Source organism: Manacus vitellinus, unplaced genomic scaffold, assembly GCF_001715985.3.
Source record: "Manacus vitellinus isolate BGI_N305 unplaced genomic scaffold, ASM171598v3 scaffold_5_pilon, whole genome shotgun sequence".
Classification (NCBI taxonomy): domain Eukaryota; kingdom Metazoa; phylum Chordata; class Aves; order Passeriformes; family Pipridae; genus Manacus; species Manacus vitellinus.
The window spans coordinates 3,427,095-3,433,863 of record NW_021940682.1 but is presented as its reverse complement, the minus strand read 5'-3'; positions in this window follow the sequence as shown (position 1 = coordinate 3,433,863).

The window sequence follows — 6,769 nt, the reverse complement described above, 5'->3', positions numbered from 1 at the left end:
CGCTAATAAAGTCACGCTCTGCAAGTACGAGGTCTGCCTCTCGCTCTCTCTCTTATTTACTTACGGGGTCTTTTATTTTTAATTGAGCGTTTTGTACACGTGCTTTTCTGAAGCGCCGCAGCCGGCTGGACGGGGTTCGAGCCCGAGAGTGGGAAACGCAGAAATCCGCACCCGGAGCCAAATTGCTCAAAGAAGAGCAAGTTCGGTTATTATTCATCTCCACGAGGGAAGTCTTATCTTCTACAAATATTTGATACTGGGACAAGGCCAATAATTAACAAGAACAATCAAACAATTTCACTGCCTTCTCGGGGATTTAAAAAGTCATCATCTGGAATTCATGAACGTTACAACCTTTTTTTTTTTTTCCCCTGCTTGGATGCGTTACTGTATATGATCTTTTCAGTGTGCGTGTGTGTCCCTAAGTGATTTTACCCTTTCATGCAAAAAGATGCAAACCATTAACAGCACAGATAATATTCACAACTGCTGATTCAGTGAGATTTCAGACCTCTCCGTAGGAGTGGTGAGAGAGGGTGGTAACCCTGACGGGAAAAGGAGAAAAAAAGAAAAGAGCTGGAGGAATGTTTCTTTCTTGGCTTCCTCCCTACCTCTGTGGCAGGAACTCCCACGGGAGTCCTGTGGGTGGGATGGGAGCAGGGCAGCTCTAACACCCTGCTGCCTGGCACGAGGCTGGCTTGCGCTGCATAGGTGCAAGCATCAGCTCTCCCAGCCAGCCCTGTAATTCCTCTTACAGGAGAAAAAGCCAGGCTGAGAGAGGAATAGGACTCCTGAGCTCTGCGGCAGGATTTCTGGCACGGTGTAGCCTGAGGTGCCCGGGAGGCAGCGCAGCCTTCAGGACCTGCAGTGAACCAAGGGGACCAGTCGTATCCAAAAAACCCAAACTACCAAAACCTTGCCTTATCTGGATTAAATTGAGACATTTGAGAAAGGTGCCCACATGCTAAATGGTAAAGTTTCATACTGCACTGTCCAGTCACCAAGTTCTGCACAAGTTCCAGTACTGGCTGTCAAAGCCACAAGTCTTCAGTCCCCACCTGCTCATGCAAACACCATTTCTGATGGCTAGTGACCCCCACTGCTGGCATAGGTAAGAAATATGTTGGGCATGTAGCTCTGCTCTATCTCAGGTAATCTCAAACCTGGGGACTTACAGCCAAAATTGCCTGGGTTGGGCTGACAGGGTATATTGTGTTCTCCCCACATCTTTCAGAGCACTTTTCTTTTGATACACTTCCCTCCCATTGTTTTTTGCATAAGCAGTGCCCCCTCCTCCTTCACTACTTGCTTTATGAGAACTCCTTACAGTCATGATGAAGTTCCTTTCAGTTCAACACAAGAAAGGAATAAGGGTGGTTGGGTCCAAAACTAATCTGGTGCGAAGAGAAAAAGCCAAATGCGGTTGCATTTTATTTAAGATCAAAAGCACAATGGTGTGAGATTGTATTATATTCTCCACAGGAGCTGTATTTTTCTACTTCTACAATAGGATTAAGGTGTTCAGTGGAAAAGAGAATTGCAAAAAAAAAAAAAAAAGAAAAGAAAAAAGAACCCCCATTGGACTGGGAGTAGCTGCATTTGAGTTTCTCTTGAATAATGGAGATAGGTCATTCCTCAAAGACTCTAGCATCCTATTTCCAAACACTTTTAAAAACAACTGTGAATGCCAATAATCATTTAGTTTTTACTATTTATCGCAGAAGATTCTTTTTTTTTTTAATTTAAAGGAAGGATGTCACCATTTCTGCATTGACTCATTTCAACATTTACAGTCAACTAAATGCTTTTTAGTAGAACCTAGAGACATCTCCTTATTTAGCTCTGCGTATTTGAGCACACAGGATGTTGAATGTTAGCACACATGGGCTGGACACAGCTGGGAGCACAGCTTCAAGCTACTTTCCACCCTGAATAACTAAAGAAAGCAACTCACCCAACGAAAGGTAGGCTACCAGGCAAAAATTGCTACCTATTTTAAATTTGAAATGTGCAAAGTTCTGGATAACACTCAGTTTCCCAACATCAGCGAAGCGTGGCTTGAGCCTGGTTCTGCTCTAGTGTGCATGGAACGTGACTGTGTTTCAGTGAAAGGTGTCACCCACCTTCACTGTGAGCAGCGTGCACCTAGAAATCAATTTGCACTTGGGGAAGGTGGTTTATACACAGCTCCACTTTCACAAAGTTTCCCCCATATCTGTACCTGTAAGTTCAACAATTAGCATCTTAGGCATGTTATTAAGGGAAAAAATGTACAGGTAGATCTATCTCTCTGCTCACACAGAGCTGATCTGTCTTCTGTTCTACCTGACTTTGTCCCTTCACTACTGCTCTTCACAAGATACTTCATACACTTTGCCTCATCCTCCTAGAAACTTCAGAGCTCTGTTTTTCTACTCCACTGAGTCTTGGCATGCTCATTTTCACATGAGCTGGTGTGAAATGCCACCTTCCTGATATGGAAATGGTTTGTTACTACCTCTCAGAGGTACAAATGGCAACAGTGAAGAACAAAGCCTGGGTCCTATAAAACAACATTATCTTTGTGCCAAAGTAATCCAGTTATTGAGGTACTGAGATAACCTTAAAGCCATATCAAAATGAAGAAACCACTTAGGAACTTACAAACGTCTGTTTTCCTATCAGAGTGCATCAGCACAAGAACACCCTTATGTGGTCCTAATCAGTCAAAGTACCACTCTGGTCTTTTACATGCAGCATGGCTTATCTGCTTCTCCGTAATAAAATCATGGTGATACTTTCACTGATTTCTGCTAGTAGGAAAAGCCTCTGTTACTTATATTAAAGCAATGTGGTTCTGTGCAGGTCCTACCTCCGTTCCCCCAGAGGCAATAGAGAATCCCACCTATGATATTTCAAAGAGACATTCAGATAACTTCCTAGGGCACATAAAACATGCTGCCATTGTGTCCCTGAATAGGGCTCTCTATCCAGTTTCATGTTAGCTGGTTCCTCAAATTAAAGGGTAGAGTTGTGTTTCAGCAGAGCAATCCTGAGCAATTTGGATCCCACATTTAGGTCCTATTAACTAAATAAGGAATATATTTATTTTTAGTAGAAGGTGCGTACAAAATCTAAAAGAAACAGGAAATGTTGATTAAATTAAATGTCAATGTGGTGTTCTGTAATTTAAACTATTGCAGGCGCATGGAATGATAAAGAGAGAAGGAAGCCAGCTGAAAAAGTTAAGATACTTGCTTTGAGTTGTCCGTGCTGAGCAAAAATTAAATATTACAAGAATCTGTAAACAGCTTTAAGCTTCAATAATGGATTAAAGGCCCAAGCAACACTCATCTATCATGCTACTGTTAGTAACCCTTAGATTTCAATGAGATTACTCACATATATAAAAATAAGCATAATCCATCAGGACACGCAGATGAATAAAGACAGTCACAAGGATGGATTTAAGGAGCAGGCTGGAACTTCATTAACACAATATTTTCACATGTCAGGCAGTTAAGCGGACCCAGTGCAGGGATTACAAAGCTACAATTTAGGACAGATCCTCCCTAATCTCTCTTACAACGAGCTCACAGCTGAAGCCAACCCTTCAACCCTTCCCCACGAAAAAGGAGGACCTAAACCCTGCAACACTTCATTTAGGTTTGCTTCTTTTCTAGGCACAAATCCAGTTGCAACATTCCAGATTTCTTTTTAATTTCAGCCTTAGTCCACACTGAACATTTAAAAAAAATTTTCATCAATTCCAACAGATGAATAAAAATGGATATTCTCATACGTTCCACTTCCAAATCCAACTTTTCAGCCTACCCCTGACTTGCGGTGCTACAAAGGCCATCAAAACAGTTTATGCCTCCCCTAACTATATCCTAATAGAAGAACATACCTTTCTTTATGCCAGGATACCTGATCAAGTGACAGCATCCCAAGATCATTAGCCATGATACGGGAGGAGAGGATTAAGATTCTCTGAGGCAGAGAGACACCCAAAGCTCACCTTCACTTTCACGCCTGCCAGAAGTGAGAGAACCCATCCAGGATTGCAGCTGGCAGTCTCATGCATATATTCTGGCTGTCCCCTTTCTTTCTTTGCTGTTTACCCCACCACCACGTTAATTAATAGTGTTTTCCACGGAGCCTCCACTGGAGGTGGAGGAAGCACTTGCAGGATGAGAAACCATGTGGTGTTGCTTGCTTACGTATGGAGACAGCTACGAATGTGCCTTGCATGGCTCAGTGGGGGTCACTTAGGGCTAATTAGTCGGGGCAGACCATTAGGACAGTGCAAACGTGGAACTTCCAGGCCCTCAAGTAATCCAGGTATGTCAGCATGGTGCAACGTTGTGCACAGCGTGCGCGTTAAATTCAAGCAAAGGCTGCAACAAAGTTTTCAAAGCCATTTCGAGCAGTTTCGGGCACTCCGAGAGCTGAGGAAATTGTGGCGCCTCAGGTGGCACAGAGCTTTCCAAAAGCAGGTGTCTTTCCTTTTTTAAATCTAGCCCCATTTTCTAAAACTGGTGATTGACTGGAAAAGGGAGGTAATCAAAATAATCTGTGACTTCTGAAAATAGAGGCCAGTTCCTGCGAGTAAGTTTTAGCAGGACTGCGCAGTTAGTGTCTTATCAGTAGCACAGGAACAGGGATTTGTATATACTGTTTTATTAAGATCAGTATCTCTACAGTGCTCCTTAAATGAAAACAAAAGAAAAAAATTTGCTGTAAAAGGACAGAAAAAATGACTCAATTTCCCGTCATTGCCAAAAGCCTGTAATTTTGAATATAATCAACCTTTGTGCCACAAGATAGAGCTTTTTATATTTATATATATTTAGGTGCAGTAATTAATATTAAAATAAATGGGGGGAGAAATGGTGTGACCCTGTTTAAAATTTAGCGCACTGCTGTAGGTTTATTCTCCAGCACGTATGAAATAAATAGAACCCTCAAAAAAAGCAAGCATACATAACAACAGACAAGAATTAGGTAAAGAAATGGCCAAATCCTAAGCCAGAAATACTTTTCCTTACTACAAAGTTTGTTCTCTTAATTTATGATCATTGTTTGAAAAATCATAGAGCACATAAAATTTTTGCAACAACATTTTTCATGCAAAGCTGTCTTCTTGCACTGCCATCTTTTGTGGAGTAACTAATATCCCTAAATTACTATCATAAAAACAAAATCAGAGGAGGTTGCACTGCAATGAAATGTCATTTGTGTTTGTAACAGGGCAATCATTGATTTAAAATTGGCATTGGAGCTCCTTTTGTGAAATGATTGCTAGGCTAGGAAAGCAACCCCTTAAACCAGCAACATCTGAATTTCTGAAGAAAAACTCAGGTTTAGCACTTGTCCTAACCTGTGTTTTTGCTATTGGGCCTGCACATTTTTCTGAAAAGTGTGCATGTTTTCATGAAGTGTGCGTGTTTTGTTGCTCTGAAAGGATCCTATAGGAATGCTCATAAGATCACTGTCCAGAAGGCTCAAACTCTTTATATTTTACCTTTAGAGAAAATAAAACAACACTATATAAACAACATGCCCTTAGAGAACTCAAAGCCTGTTTCACCTCACACTTGCTCACGTGGTTACAGGTATGCAGTGAAGGATAAGCAGCGCAAAATATTTTATATTCTGCTTTTCCAGTGTGTAGACATTCAGGTTGTTCCCTACAAATGACTGCACAAGGTGAGAGGCACCAGAGAATCAGGCCCCAAAGATTTTCTATACTGGATCAGATCACTGGTGCATTAAGTGTGTCACCTCACAGCTGGATGCTCCAAAATGAACCTAGCTATCTGTGTAGTACTGTGGGAACTACTCTGGCAGTCAGGTTGCATCCAGGAGAGAGGAGACTGGGGTTTGTCTCTTATTTTCTTAGTGTATCTAATCAGAACTGCCCTCATTTGTGATCAAATTGTTCAGTCTTCCTTAACAGTTAAACAAGTACATCTGATTCTTGTTGTGAAACAGGATGTAAGACATGGCATTAAAAATTATAAATAATAGCAAGAGAGAAAAAAAAAAAACCCAGACAAGAAACATTAATTTCTCACTGTTTTCATATGCTTCTGTGGAATGAAAATTAGTCCACAATGTAAGAAACACATAATAAGTATGCCATAATTTATATCAGGGTGTTTTTCACTGCAGAGCTAGTTCGTGGAACTTTATAACTTTATATAATGATCCATTTAAGTCAGAGTGTGACAATATTACATGAACAACAATTATATGCAATATGCAAATGTCATCTAGCTATAGGAAGTGTCAGATATCAGCAACATGAAGTAGCAAAAATGTATCAACACACAAAGCTGTCTAAAGCTTTTAGAGGTTTCATATGCTGCACCTCAGTGAGAATCAGATCACAGCTCATCAAGTCAAAGGCTTACATATTTCTAACACATTTCAACATCCATGATTTCAGCATCCAAAAAATCCAAAGCCCTCTCTCTGCAGAAGAGCAAAACTTAGCACACGTGTTAAATACAACTATTCAAAAGCAGTTACATACCTGCTATCAAACTGAAAGTCAATAGCACTTATATCTGTCCTTAAATAGCTTCTCTGGAACTCAGTTTCCACCACGAAAAAACCCAACAAAACCCAAAAATAAAATGTATGTCACAAAAAAACCCACCCAAAAACAAACAGAAAAAAAACCCAGCCAAAGCCTAACCTCTATTTTTTTAAAAGAGTTCCATTTCAATAATATTTTTAAACATATACCATGTGACTGGTGATCTGGCTTCCCCAGGTCACA